The sequence below is a fragment of the Rhinopithecus roxellana genome, chromosome 4, assembly GCF_007565055.1.
Source record: "Rhinopithecus roxellana isolate Shanxi Qingling chromosome 4, ASM756505v1, whole genome shotgun sequence".
In the NCBI taxonomy this organism is placed as follows: Eukaryota; Metazoa; Chordata; class Mammalia; order Primates; family Cercopithecidae; genus Rhinopithecus; species Rhinopithecus roxellana.
This window is the reverse complement of record NC_044552.1, coordinates 177,740,400-177,755,893: the sequence shown is the minus strand read 5'-3', so window position 1 is coordinate 177,755,893 and position 15,494 is coordinate 177,740,400. Positions and strand designations below refer to the sequence as shown.

Genomic DNA, 15,494 nt, shown 5'->3' with positions numbered 1-15,494 from the left:
TCAGATGATCCACCTGCCTCAGCCTGCCAAAGTGTTGGGATTACAGGCGTGAGCCACCATGCCCGGCCTATGTTTCATTTTCATATGGCTTACACATGGGAGGAATAAATTGTTCTTATCAGATCATATAGTCTGGTAATTTCTAGGACTAGTAACCTAATATACAGTGCAGTGTCCGGATGTGCCCATGTGTATAATCCAGAGTCATGCACCTCAAGGGCCAGGCAGATCATATAAAGGAGTGGCGGAGGACAGGTGTAATACGAAAGGGGATGTGGGGACTGGGCACACTGGGAAGTGCACAGCCAGGGTTATGTGAACAAGCTTAACTCTACCCACTGCTGCTGTGCAAGAGCATTAGACTAGTGTTAACCCATGTTTATCCCTTTTTAACTTTTTGGCACCCCAACCCCAAGCCCCCCCAAAATCTGTTTTCTTAATGCAGAGTATCCTGATTATTTAAACTTAAGTCATCAATACAAAGAAATTAAACCCCGTGTTGACCAAACAACAGATCCACAGGTCACACTCTGTCTAACCAGCCTCAGCTCCACCAGGCCTCACCAGCCCTGTGGGTACAGGTGAAGTCACTTTAAAAGATCAGACTTGGCCAGCTCAGCTGTCACTTCACACAGACATAAAGACAGGACCTCCCAGGCAGCACCTCCTGGCTCCCCTTTCCTCTGGCTGACCTGTCACTGCCCTTCCACCCACACTGTACTGATCCTTCCAGGGACCCCTGCCCTGGGATATATAGCATTCCCAAGCTCCCTGTAGGAATTCTCCTAGTGGGCCACCCAAACCTCTGCCCCCAGGCTGCTAAGAAATCCCTGTTCTTTCCTTTATGGGAAAAGGATTCCTCTCCTCTTGTGTTTCCTTCTGTTAGACAGAAGGATCTCATAGCCAAGTTGCCTGACATATTACAGTTGTTAATTCTCTTGGTTTTGGTTTTGGTTTTTCGGCCACCCAGTCTCTTTGTCAGGTCATTCGCAGGCTGTCCAAATGGCTAGGTGAGGCCAGTCTGATTACTTGCCACATACTAAATCAGAAACCAGTACTTCCTCTCACCAGAAGAATGGCCTTCTGCTTATTCTACTTGCCCTACCAGACATCCTTCCCCTCATCTCTGCCAGGGTCACCAAGGCTTCTGTGGCCATCAGATTTCAGCCCCAGCCCCACCTTCCTTCCCCACATAGAATCTGTGCTATATGCCTGAAAATATCTGAATCCTAGTTTTAGATACTGTTAGAATACTTTTTCTAGGATCCCTCTTAGACAGGCCCCTTGTAAATCAGTCAGTCATTCCGTAAAAGTAAGTAAATGGGTTAGGGGATAGCTACAAAGACCCTTCTAGTCTCACTCACCCAGTCTCTATGGAGGCTCATCCAGGACATCTCACTGGAGTGAATTTGTTCTAATAATCGTAATTGTACATAAACTTAAAGTATAAGAGTTCCTTGAATAATTCAGAACTAACTGTATATTATCTGTATATTATAGGAGCATAATTTTTGCAGGTGTACAGTTAGCTCAATTGCTGTGCTACTGCTTTGTCAGGGATATATTAAGGCGGGTCCTTGTTTGGGATGCAACCACAAATGATGACAATACCCCTGTGGTAAAATGAGCTGTTTCATAATCTACTCTATAACCTGGTTCCAGAATGCAATTTTGCAGAAAGTGGAGACAATGTCAGTGAATAGGTAAAAAGCATGACCTGGATGCTAGACATTGGCTTACTGTCAGATGATGTCATAGAAAAATTTTGCCGAGTTTTTTATTTATCATAGTTAACACATCTATCACAAATTCTGCCACAGGAATTACAGGGCTGGGCGCGGTGGCTCACGCCTGTAATCCCAGCACTTTGGGAGGCTGAGGCAGGTGGATCACAGGGTCAGGAGATCAAGACCATCCTGGCTAACACGGTGAAACCCTGTCTCTACTAAAAATATAAAAAATTAGCCAGGCATGGTGGCACATGCCTGTAGTCCCAGCTACTCGGGAGGCTGAGGCAGGAGAATCACTTGAACCCAGTAGGTGGAGGTTTCAGTGAGCCAAGATTGCACCACTGCACTCCAGCCTGTGAGACAGAGCGAGACTCCATCTCAAAAAAAAAAAAAAAAATGGAATTACAGGGAATCAAAAGCAGTTTCCCTGTACAAAGGCCACATGCTCCTGGTTTTGCATTGACCTGTGGTTATCTGACCATAATGGTGGGACCATGTTTTACAATTCTAAAGTTATTTGATAGCCTCAAGAGAGACAGTCTATGGAGTTAAAAAGTGGATTGGTGGGACCCTCACCCCAAATCATGGAACCTTAGATTCTTAGATTTGGAAAGTCTTCTTAACCGTCAGAGACTCTAGAGTTCTCGTTTTACTAATCCAGAAGGAATCTGGATCACAGAGAGGTTAGTAACTTGTCCAAGAAGATAAAATTGGGAGAGCTGAGATTCTACACATCTCAACTTCAGATCTTGTGTCCTTTCCACACATCATTTCTTGAGCCGTAGGTGATGATTTAGATTGAACAAAATAAATTTGGCTTTGGGGATGGTGATTTTTGTTGTTGTTTGTTTGTTTTTGAGATAGTTTTGTTCTGTTGCCCAGCCTGGACTACAGTGGTACAATCACAGCTCACTTCAGTCTCAACCTCTTGGGCTCAAGTGATCCTCCCACCTCAGCCTTCCATGTAGGTGGGACCACAGGCACATGCCACCAAGCCCAGCTAATTTTTTATTTTTTTGTAGAGACAGGGTCTTACTCTGTTACCCAGGCTGGTGGGGATGCTTTTTATTATTAAATTACTAGACTGATAACCAATAGTCATTATGGAAACATAATTCCTCACAACTCTTAGAGCAGCTTAATTCATTAGGTTTACCATTTTGTTATGCCCTAATTTGTACAGACTCTTAAACAGATATCTTATGTCTGATCCGTACTGGCAACCAGGCAGTTGTCCCTGGTTCTGGGTCCCCCAGGAAAGGTGTCCAGCTGATCCTGGGAAATACTCAAGGCTCAAATGCACATGGTCAGTTCTTAAGGCCCCTGGAAGTAGCAAGACAAACAGTGGCCTGACCACTGCCCTCAGCTGTCAGTCTGTCTTTTTGTGACCCCCCTATTTTGGGGCTCCTTTGATGTTCATTTTAATCTGATAATACCCAGATAGAAATGCTGGACAGGGAAGTTTACGTTGTGATTTACTGTAACCACACCTTTTAAGGACCTAGTCGAAGCTATTAGGCAAGAACAGAGTCATGGTTACCGCCCAAGCAGCTCTGCCCGCTGTCTGGAGGAGAAAGAAAACGTAAGACTAGAGAAGACTGATATATGCAGGTGAAGGGATGGGATTACCCCAGAGTGGAGAAGGAAAGTAGTACCTACTTTAATAAAGGAGCATTGTTGGAGTAAACATAGTTATTAATTGTGGTATTTAACAGTATATTTGCAAACAAGATTGCCCAGAAAAAAAAAATCTAGGTTGGGTGTTCACTGTGGGTATAATGCCAGGTACACCAGCAGTCTATGCCAGTGGGAAGTAAAGCAGCCTGGATGGTCTTTTCTCTTTGGCTGGTTTCCCCTGGTTGACCTCTTCTCAGCCTTCAGATGTCAGTCTACACATCCCTTCCTCAGGGAAGCCTTCCCAGACCATCCCAAACTAGGCTTGGTCCCCTTTACACATTTCCATAGTGCCTGTGCCTTCCCAGCCCAGTGTGCACGTCACACAGCCATCAGTCACCTGTTCGAATGATCCTTCAGTGTGTCTGCCTGGCCAAACTCTGTGCCTTTTGAGGACACAGTGATATTGATGTACCTAAAAGTCTGGCTTGGGAGGAGTGGGGAGAATATTTATTTCCTTAAGGATGTTCTCCAAAAATGATATCTTTTTTAACATTTTTAATAGTAAATTGGCATGAGGACTTAAAATTCTGAAGCCACTTTGGTGGAAGCAGTAGGAAAGCATGTTCTTGACATATAAGGAGAAGGTAATCAGAGGGTGGTGACAGTGTTAAGTCCGCTCTACCCCATGCGCCCCACAGCCACAAGGGGCAGCTCTCCCCTTTGACCTCTCTGCACCGCTCCCCCATCACTGAACCCTGCCTCCAGGAATCCCTTAGGGTAGTTATTCCGTCAGTAGTTGAACAAAGATGCAAATACATATGGGAAACTGATAGGACAGCTCAAATAATTAAGGAACTACAAAATGGAGGTGAGGTGTGATTTCTCCTGTGTTTTCCTATAGTGGTCTTTAAAGCACTCCAGGGTATGATTGATTATTTGTGCAGGGTTGGGATGTCTGGTAACTAACAGTGTCTAAACAGAGACCGGACACACTTGTTGAGATGTTGTAAGTAGTAATTGAAACACCGGATTAGAAAGCCCCAGAATATCTTTCCAATGTTGACATGCTGTTATCATAGGATTCTTTTTAGTCCATACAGCTCCCCCTAGAAAATAAGTGTCATAAAGGCAGGGGTGTTTGTCTGTTTTGTTCACTGTTGTGTCTTTACTGCCCAAGGCAGTGCCTGGCACATAGTAGCTGCTCAATAAATATTGAGTAAATGAATATATCAGCAGATATCAAATTTGCAATATTTTTCTGGTATAGAATAGACTCTAATTAAGTGTTTATTTCATTGACCTGGATCAAGCAGGCCATAAGTCAAAATGGGGCTAAAATTTGGCATTGTATCACCGAGTAAAAAGCTCAGGCCAATATTCTGACCGCATATGAAGTCAAACTGCTATCAGCATTTTAGACCAATGATTCTGGAGTTAGGATGACATTGCATCAGCCAGGGACCTGGCAAGAAACTGAATTGGCTCAACTGGTTCAAACGAAGGGTGTATGTGAAGCAAAGAGAGACGACAACAGTGGGAAGCCTTAGCCACTGCTTTTGGGGCAATCTATAGGGATCCCTGAGGGACCGGGGACAAAATAGAGTTAAGGGAGCCCAAGAAAGGCTGGAACCATGGAGGACCTACCCCAAATCAATGAGGGAGTAGAGGAAATGCCCCTATTTCCCTCTCTTCCTGCTTCAAACTATTGGTGCCTCTAGCCAAACCTACCTGGAAGGCAGCCAGCCAGGGAGCGGAGTGTGCAGACCTTCAGACAAAGCAAGACTGGGAAAGATTGGGCTGGGGGTATGGCAGGAACAAGACCTGCCATGTAAATTCATTCTGTTCTTCTTATATTTTAACCATACAAATAATACATATTCATTAAAGAAAATGTAGAGATCAAACCAGCAGTCTTCATGTTTTAGCTTTTTCCTCCTCCTTTTTCTCTTCTTTCATTTACTTGTAAAGGATTCAGTAATGTTTATTCAGAATAAACAGAAATAAACTTGGTTACACTTGTTTCTTGACCTAATTCCGATTCAACCTGCAGTGGAACAGAGAGCTCTCTTTCCTTTCCTTTGTTGTGTTAACATAAACAAGTTACTTCATGTACCTCTGTGGGAACTGGGAATTAGGCAAGTGTTTAGACTCTCAAAAACTTTCAGCAAGTTTGGCTGTCAGCTTGGATACCAAGTCATTAAATATAAGATGAAAGATGAGTCTGACTGGGCTTATTCTCTAAGATTAGAAAGTGAACCATAAGTGAAGGCAGCCTAATGTAGCTTGATTTTACTGTCAACATAAAGTTGCTATCCACTTTTAATTTTAATTGAAGGACAGTTTGAAACTAAGGGGAAAGAGAATTTAGGAAAATAGTGCAAATGCTTATGTACACAACTGTTGGTAGTTTGCATCAGCCATGTTGGACGCTGCTTCACAGCACTTGTCATACTTGTCATTTATTGTTGGAGGCTTAAAGCCCATGTCCATTCACTGCGCCCAGCATGAGGCCTGACGTTCAGTAGGTCCTGGTACATAAGGGTGAGTAAGTGGTGATTGCCAGTTCAAGTGGAGAGAAGGTGTGAAGGAAGAAAGATCAGCAGGATGTTGCCGTGAGCCTGGAAGTTCTGAAAGCTAAAGGTCAGAACTTTATGGCAACAGAGGGTATTCAAGGCCATTGTAACACTGATATACTGAGGTCAGTGAACTCCATTGCCTTCTTTAGTTGAAAAAAAAATCCTGGAAAGTAGTAAATCATCTCAACTCATTTAGAGAGAAGTGAGTTCTGCTTTCCTGGAGTGGAATCTATATTTGGCCTTCACAAGTATCTCCGTCAATGGGATTGTTTCCATGACTTGGTGCAGACCAAGTGAATATCAGCACAAACCACCCCCTTTCAGTTCTAGAAAGCATATAGGCTACCCTGAGATAAATCATTTGCTCACAGGTCTTATGTCTTAGAGGTTAAGCTGTCAACTATTATGACATTGAACGTAGCCTTAGGAGTGGGGGAAGACCGATTGTGATGACTCCAAGGATGGTAATTGCTGGAGGTCGGGCGGGGGTGCGGGGAGTCTGAACCAGTTCAGAGATTGATTCCTGTTTGCTCCCAGAAGCTTGTCTGTGTATCCCCTGCAAGCTATATTCCCTCCGCTGCTGCTCTTGAGAATTGCCTCTCGCAACCTGCCACCCCTGGGTCTATGGGAAGGGATGGGGGGCAGTTGGCAAGTTTGAGCTGAGCCCTCCCCTTCATTCCATTGCAGCTATGGGTTTGTGTCCAGAAAAGAGGAGGAAAGGCTAGCAACTGGAGTTTGCCTCTCTCCTCTGCCAGGATGAGAAATTCCTTTGCAAGCCTCCATAAAGGTGATGTAAGTCTCAATGACTGTTACTCTGAAACTATAAGATAATCTTGTTTTAATTGGCATTTTGGAAAATACATTCTGCTGTAAGATTTCACAGAGCATCCAAGCCTTTTCTTCCAGTGCATTTTTTAGAGTGTTTCAAAAGTATAGATTGTGTTGAATGCCTTTACTTATGAATGGATTAGATGTGTATTATCTCCTGGAGAAAAATGTGTCTGGAAGCCAACTGCATTCTTCCACGGATAATTAGTTCATTGTGCTGAGCACAGCGAGTCCTCCGATGGTGTCCTTAGAGATGGGACTGATAGATTATTGAAAGCAAGAGGCTCTTTGCAACATATTTGCTTGCTTGATATCTAAAAATTGTTCAAAAATAACTAAGACTTGGTTGTATTGTCTCTGGGAAAGAAAAACCAAGTATCCTAATCAAAGAACTGAGTGACAAATTGAGCTAACGATTGTCATAGAAGCAGAAAAATGATCCCAGGGAGGAATGCTTGAAACAGCAAGATTTTAGAGTCTGGAACGTGTGCCCTTCAAGGCCATCTCAGTTCGTGTCATGGCCGACTGTTGAAAGGACGATGGAGATGTTAAATCATAACTTGATTGCAAGGGAAAGGCAGGCCATGCAAAACAGTGTGGCGAGTAATAGGCTTTATTTGTTCATTTGTTTTCTAAAATTCTTAGGACCATGTCTCAGTACTGACATTTAGTGCAGTAGGGGCTGAGAAACGACCTTTTCAGTTGGATGGTTGAAGTCCTGGTAACTATTTAGTATTTCTAGTTTGGTTTCTATTGTTAGATTCAGTACTCCAGGACTAACGAAAAATGGCTTCACTTAATTTCTTCTATACTTGAGTGTTTTTGTCTGCTTTAGACCTGTGTCTTTTGCTGACAGAATTTTTTTTTTTTTTTTTTTTTTTTTTTTTGAGACATAGTCTCACTCTCTCACCCAGGCTAGAGTACAGTGGTGCCATCTCAGCTCACTGCAACCTCCACCTTCCAGGTTCAAGCAATTCTCGTGCATCAGCCTCCCAAATAGCTGGGACTACAGGCATGCACCACCATGCCCAGCTAATTTTTTGTGTTTTTAGTAGAGACTGGTAGCCAGGCTGGTCTTGAACTCCCGGGCCCAAATGATCCACCCACCTCAACCTCCCAAAGGGGTAGAAGTACAGGCATGAGCCACCACACCTGGCCTGCTGACAGGTATTTTTTAAATTTGTAAAAACAAACTCACTTGTCACTAAAATTTTTTCACTTTGAAAAAAGTCCTTTAGAAATCATTTGTTTTAAGAAAAAGGGGTTAACTCTTTTTTTGTTTGAAAAAGTCTGCCGGGCACGGTGACTCAAGCCTGTAATCCCAGCACTTTGGGAGGCCGAGACGGGCGGATCACGAGGTCAGGATATCGAAACCATCCTTGGCTAACACGGTGAAACCCCGTCTCTACTAAAAAATATGAAAAACTAGCCGGGCGTGGTGGCGGGTGCCTGTAGTCCCAGCTACTCGGGAGGCTGAGGCAGGAGAATGGCGTGAACCCGGGAGGCGGAGCTTGCAGTGAGCTGAGATCACGCCACTGCACTCCAGCCTGGGCGACAGAGCGAGACTCTGTCTCAAAAAAAAAAAAGAAAGTCTGTAATTTGGTTTGTATAACAGTAGCAAAGGAGAATTTGTAGTTGGTGATATTTTCTGGGTTTAGAGTAGACAGTCTGGAAGAATGTGTATAGATTTTTAATAAATAACAGCAGCTGCAATGCAGAATGATGTTAGTACATTAGCTCTTATTCACAGGGGGAAGGTCAGTGTATTTTTCTAAGGGACTTCAATACGGATGTGTGACATCTTTTGGCGTGCAATTGACTTTAATGTTTATCACTTTTTTTTTTTTTTTTTGAGATGAAATCTTGCTTTGTGGCCCAGGCTGTAGTACAGTGGTGCAATCTGGGCTCACTGCAACCTCCGCCTCCTGAGTCCAAGCGATTCTCCTGCCTCAGTCTCCCAAGTAACTGGGATTAGAGGTGTGCACCACCACGCCCAGCTAATTTTTTTGTATTTTTAGTAGAGGCAGGGTTTTGCCATTAGACTGGTCTCGAACTCCAGACCTCAGGTGATCTGCCTGCCTCGGCCTCCCAAAGTGCTGGGATTACAGGCGTGAGCCACCGTGCCCAGCCCCTCACATTTATGCTGTGATGTGTTCATAGAAAATGTGATCACATGCCTTATTCTTTCAAAGAAAAAACTTCTAATAGCCTAAAAACACATTAAGAGTCTTTTGTCAATGGCCTGTGCTTCCAAAAATGGTTGGTTTTACCATTTTCCCTGAAAAGTGTGCCACAATGGCAAGATCTTAAATTACAAGATAAGCAGGCCACACCTCCTCCAGGGCTGAAATTGTTACGCTCCTTGTGTAAAATAGTATTTTTGTTTTCAAATACCCCTTCTCACTTCTAGCACCTTTGCATGTGAAAGTCTAAGATTATTTTCTAAACCTGCCTTATCCAATGTTGATTATATGAAGCAAAATATTTCCTTGAACCTAAAAATGTCTGCATGCCTTTGCCCGTCCGTCTTCCTGTCTCTGGGCCGCCCTTTCCTCCTTCCTTGCCCAGCTTTTTGAGCTGTTGCCTGGCTGCACAGTTCGGCAAAGTGCCTCAACTAGCTCAGGCCTTGCCGAGTCCCTAGATGTGTGTGTTGTCTGTGCTTCCTGCCCTCATCCCCACCCCAGCCCTCCTAGACAGCCCCATTGTGGTCTCATTCCCAGAAAACCTGGATAGTTCCTTGGGAGGATGATGAAGCTAATTCACACTACTGTGGCAGTGACTCCATCGCCCTTCCCAGGGGAGATTAGGGTTTTAACTGACAACTTTTACCTTAAACCCAAAAGATTTGGAGTTCCAGACCCTATGACAGACTTCTGGGAAGGGATTTTTTTTGTTTGTTCGTTTGAGATAGGCTCTTGCTCTGTTGCCCAGGCTGGAGTGCAGTGGTGCGATCCTAGCTCACTGCAGTCTCAAACTCCTGGGCTCAAGTCATCCTCCCAGTTCATCCTCCCACCTCATCCTCCCACCTCATCCTCCCAAGTAACTGGTACTATGGACATACACCACCCTGCCCAGCTAAGTTTTGTATTTATTGATTGATTGATTTTTTTTAAGACAGACTCTTACTCTGTTGCCCAGGCTGGAGTGCAGTGGCGCAGTCTTGGCTCACTGTAGCCTCTGCCTCCCAGGTTCACATGATTCCCCTGCCTCAGTCTCCCAAGTAGCTGGAACTACAGACACGTGCCACCACACCTGGCTAATTTTTGTATTTTTTTTTTTAGTGCATTCTGAGTTTTACCATGTTGGGTAGGCTGGTCTTGAACTCCTGACCTCAAGTAATCCGCCCGCCTCAGCCTCCCAAAGTGCTGGGATTATAGGCATGAGCCACCAGGCCTGGCCTAAATTTTGTCTTTTTTGTAGAGATGGATTCTCATTAACTTGCTCACTCTGGTTTCGAACTCCTGGCCTCAAGTGATCCTTCCTTCCGTCTCAGCCTCCCAAAGTGCTGGAATTACAGATGTGACCTCTCCACACCCAGCCTGGGAAGGGATTTTTTTATGTGGCGGGGACTTTCTGGTCTTCCCCCAATTAGGCCACAAGGTCATTTGCACCTCCTTGATGGCTGGTTTGTGTTCTGGTTGCTATAGTTACATCCTGTGGGTGCTGCTCTTCTGCGCCTTGATTCTCTACTGCAGGTGGGGACGCTGGGAATGGAATGCGAACTTCCCGGTTGTGTAACCCGGGCTTGCAGGGAGTAAACAAAGCTGTTTCCAGCAAGGTTATCTTTATCACCTAACAAGGCATGCATGTGCATTTTATCTGTGGCCACTCTATCATTTAAAAAGAAATTTGGGGCTAGGCACAGTGGCTCACACCTGTAATCCCAGCACTTTGGGAGGCCGAAGTGGGCAGATCACCTGAGGTCAGGAGTTCGAGACCCACCTTGCCAATATGGGGAAACCCTGTCTCTACTAAAAATACAAAAAAATTAGCTGGGCGTGGTGGTGCATGCCTGTAGTTCCAGCTACTCAGGAGGCTGAGGTGGGAGGATCGCTTGAACCTGGGAGGCAGAGGTTGCAGTGGGCTGAGATAGTGACACTGCACTCCAGGTTGGGTGACAGAGGGAGATTCCGTCTCGAAAAAATAAATTAATTAAAAAATTAAATTTTGCTGAGCAAAAATAATCTTTTCACCCAGTGTTAGTATTGGCAAATAAATTATACAGCAAAAAGTAGCAAGGATACCAGCATCTGTGCCTTTTGTGAGTCTTAAGATTGTTCATTTTCCCTGCATGAACAAAAGTCTAGTGACAAACCAGCAGCACACCTCCAAGAATTGTTAACAGTTCAGTGTGTCCAGTGTGTGGAATATGTGGTGGGGAGAACTGGAACGCAGAACCACTGCAGAGCCGAATGGGGAGAAACCAGGGTCTTAAGAAAATACTGAAGTGTAGAAGGTGTCTCTGCTCTCAGGTGTGAAAGAACCTGGACTGTTGCTCAATAAATGGAGGCGTTTCTTCCCTTTTCTTTTTTTTTTTTTTTTTTTGAGACAGAGTCTCACTCTGTCACCCAGGCTGGAGTACAGAGGCGTGATCTCGGCTCACTACAACTTCCGCCTACCTGGTTCAAGTGATTCTCCTACTTCAGCCTCCCGAGTAGCTGGGAATACAGGTATGCACCACCACATCTGGCTAATTTTTGTATTTTTAGTAGAAACGGGGTTTCATCATGTTGGACAGGCTAGTCTCGAACTCCTGACCTCGTGATCTGCCTGCCTCGGCCTCCTGCCTGGCCCTTCTTCCCTTTTCTTTTCCTTCCTGCTAGTATGTGAATGTGTTATCCCTCCCAGGCCTCATGCGCTATCCATTGGTTAATTTATTCAAGCAAATGCTTGGTACTAGGATAAATATAAAGGAAAAAAAAATGTGTTTGTGTGTGTGTGTATCCCCTGCTCTGAAAATGCTTATTATTTAAAAAATGAAATTCAACATACTTTAAATCTTTGATATTTGTAGATGCAAGCATAGGTGGTTTCACTTATTTGCCAGTTATAAGAGAGGTCTTTACTTACACAAGTTGATGATTTTGCTAAAGCAGAAACCATGGATGAACTAATAAATGACTGTCCTGTAGGACCCAATATGGCCCCCACTGTCACTTTAAAGCTGTCCTTCAGGACTGTCACTTTTCTGGTGGGTAAGCTTAGTAAACTGTCTACCATCCACACACAGCAACTTTGCTGTTTTTGTTTATGTGTAACATACATGGCATATCTCAGAAATAGCATTTTAGAAACATGTTTCTTGGCAAAAAGTAAAAAAAAAAAAAATCCAAGTACAATGTAATTTTATTGGAAGTTAAAAGTAGCTGTGTTGTGATCTGAGGCCATGCACAATGGATGAGTCATTAGGAAGCCTAGAGCCTCTGTGTATTTTATCCCATCTAAGAGTTTAGATCTTCGTATCTGCCTCAAGAATATCAAATCTACGGTATAGGAAGGTTCCCTGCCCCCAACAGCCACCATGCAGGGTAGGAGAGAGACACTTAGAAAACAATTAAATACGAGACCACATGAGCCTTACTCTAAGTGTAATAAACAGCTGTTAAACTAATGGAAAGAGCGGTGGGTTAGAGTGGTTGTAGCAGATAGAATGGGAGCTTGATCTGAGCTGGCTCTTCGTTGAGCAGAAAGGAAGATCCCAGCTTAGGCACTGGTATGGGAGACAGACATGATTTGGGAGGCCAAAGGGGTTGCTGTGGAGGCCAGAATAGAGGATGAAGAGTCTCTACAGCCCAGGGAGGACCCTTCCTCTCACACTGCCTTCTCAGCATCCTGGATTTACTAATTTCCATCAAACCGGTGAATTTTGTGGGTGAGAAATTCCGAACTATTTCCTTTAAAAATCACTTATTTAAATAGCCATGTGTATGTTCAGCCTGATTTGAAAGGAAATCAGCATTAAAACAAATTATCCTATTATATTGTTAGTTTAAAATCACTTAATAGGCATGATAGAAATAGCTATATTAAGGATGATCTGCTAATGGTGTTTTCTATAACCACAAATGAATGCTTTAAATGGAACTTCTATTTAAAGGATCTTAATCCTTTGATATAGTTCAGTTTTAGATGTCTATGCAAGGACATAATCCATATTTTGAATTGTAGTTCCATAGTGCAGTGGTATCAGTTTTCTTTTTTTTTTTTTTTTTTTTGAGATAGAATCTCGCTCTGTCACCCGGGCTGGAGTGCAGTGGCCGGATCTCGGCTCACTGCAAGCTCCGCCTCCCGGGTTCACGCCATTCTCCTGCCTCAGCCTCCCTAGTAGCTGGGACTACAGGCACCCGCCACCTCGCCTGGCTAGTTTTTTGTATTTTTTAGTAGAGACGGGGTTTCACGGTGTTAGCCAGGATGGTCTCAATCTCCTGACCTCGTGATCCGCCCGTCTCGGCCTCCCAAAGTGCTGGGATTACAGGCTTGAGCCACCGCGCCCAGCCGGTATCAGTTTTCAATAGCATTTTTGTACTTCTGGAGACCTTCATTTAAAGAACTCAAGATCTTTGTCAAATATACGCCTTCTGAATCTTTCTGTAAAAATAGATACAGCATTTTCAGAAGGACCGGTGGTCTTAGAGAAATCAAAAACCCAAAATAATTAGAAGGTCTCACTAAAGTATTGTAGGAATACTAGATCATTCTGTCTTTACTACTTAGTATTTATGAATATAAAATCACAGAACTTAACTGTTCTCCAAAGAAATGCATGTGCATATCAATTTTAGGTATTTGTCTTCAGATAGGTTTTTTAAATGTCGGCCTTAAATGTTTTCTCCTTAAACTTTGTTCACCTAAAGTTCTATTAAGTGTCTTGTTAACAGAAACTAATTATCCAAACTGTTTCCCACTGGTTGTTATTCACCACCCCACCCCCACCCCAACCTTCATTTTAAAACTTCAGTTTAAAGATGTGTCCGTTTACTTTGAAAGTTAAACATATGTCCCTTTACTTTGAAACAAGCCCATGCTTCAGGAAGTGAACTTAAAAATATCAGAGTTCCAAAGATCTTGCTTATTTTCTAGAGTTTAATGAAAACCGTGGCCAGAGCCAGGAAGGTGAAGCCCAGCAGCTTTGGGGGAGTGTGGGTTGTATTTGATGTTCACAAAAGAATGGAAGTGGTAGGGTGTTGCTCAGTGAAGTGTGCATTTTCAAGTTACCCACAGTGGTGTCTATTGTCCTGTTTCTCAATTGAATGATGTCATGTTTCATTTAAGGCTCTTAGTGATGCTGAAGTCTGTGGTCTGCACACTAGGGGGAAAAAGGCAGTGAGAAAGTTGCAAATCAGGTTTTTGTAAAGCCTTTGTGTGTTGGGTTTGGGAGATAAAAGCTGACTCATGCAATATTTCTACGGAAGGCGCTGCACAGACTAGCAAAGGCTGTTTCTTTTACCTGACTGAAGTCACCGCATCAGCTGAAGGCAGACGATGTGCTTAAGCCTGAGTGGAGCAGAGGTAGGTGCTAATGTGAGTGTCCCCGAAGAAAGGATGCCGGCGCAAACACTCCTTCCCTCTGGGAGCAGCCAGAGAGGTCCACCGAGGTGAGAAAGGGTGGCAGGGGGGCTTTCTTCACAAGTGTGCAGGGACGGAAGCTTGGCTGGATCAAGGAAAACTCTTCTGTTACAAATGCGATAGCCTGAAGTCTAGAAGATGATTTTTTCTTCCCCTCCTGTCTGAACTGCAGCCTGTCTCAAATAGGTTTTGTCTTAGTTTCATTTGATTTTGCTCTTTCCTTAAAGTGAGGTTGAAATATCTAGAGAGCTGATGTTTCTGACTCTGGGGAGAACTCTGAAATCCTCAGTGGTCACGCGCCGAATGCCCAGCATTTTAATATGCTTTCTTTTTGAGGTTCATATGCAGTCAAAGTTGGAGGAACCAAATAAATGTTTGCAAATGTATGCTTAGCAACTGCAGTGATGAAATTTAGTCTGAGTCTAGTGGCAACCAAAGTTGCCTAAGAAAATGTAGTTTCCATTTTGAGTGTTTCTTGGTAGGAAATACTTTTGTGAGGAACGATGATTGGGGCAAAGGAGGCGTGGATTGTATTCAATACTGTTGTCCATTGGAATGTGATTTCATTTGGCTTTCTTATTTGAATTTAATGATACATTTTTTAAAGATATATAAGGCATTCCTTAATCACATATTGAATATGAAAATTATTTTAATTTAAAATATTTAGATATCTGACACCAATTGACATTGTGATTTTAATTGCCTTAAATAATTTTTTCAGGTTATAAAAGGAATACACCTATTGAAGAAAAGAGATATTTACAGATAAATACGAAAGGAACAAAATTATTCATTCTACTCAGTAAAACCATTGTTAACATTTTATTATATATTTCTTCAATCTATTTCTAATGTAGACAATAAAGAAGTGGCATTTTAAATTTAAAATTAGGATCATATTATATGTTTTTTAAACTACCCATTTTACTCATTGTATATTATGATCATTTTCTATACTTTTAAAGACATGACATTTAATCATTTTACATTGTACCTTCTAGATGACTTTATTCACTTGGATCTCTGTTACTAGGCACTTTAATTTCTCTGCCTCCTTGTGTTTTCTGAGACTGAGTCTCGCTCTGTCACCCGGGCTGGAGTGCAATGGCACGATCTCGGCTCACTGCAACCACCACCTCCTGGGTTCAAGCGGTTCTCCTGCCTCAGCTTCCTG

At 43.2% G+C, this 15,494-nt stretch overlaps 1 protein-coding gene across 1 annotated transcript in view; it reads left to right on the top strand.

The window, feature by feature from the left end:
* Positions 1-15,494, top strand: part of PLEKHG1 (pleckstrin homology and RhoGEF domain containing G1) — a 157,520-nt gene that overhangs the window by 22,547 nt on the left and 119,479 nt on the right.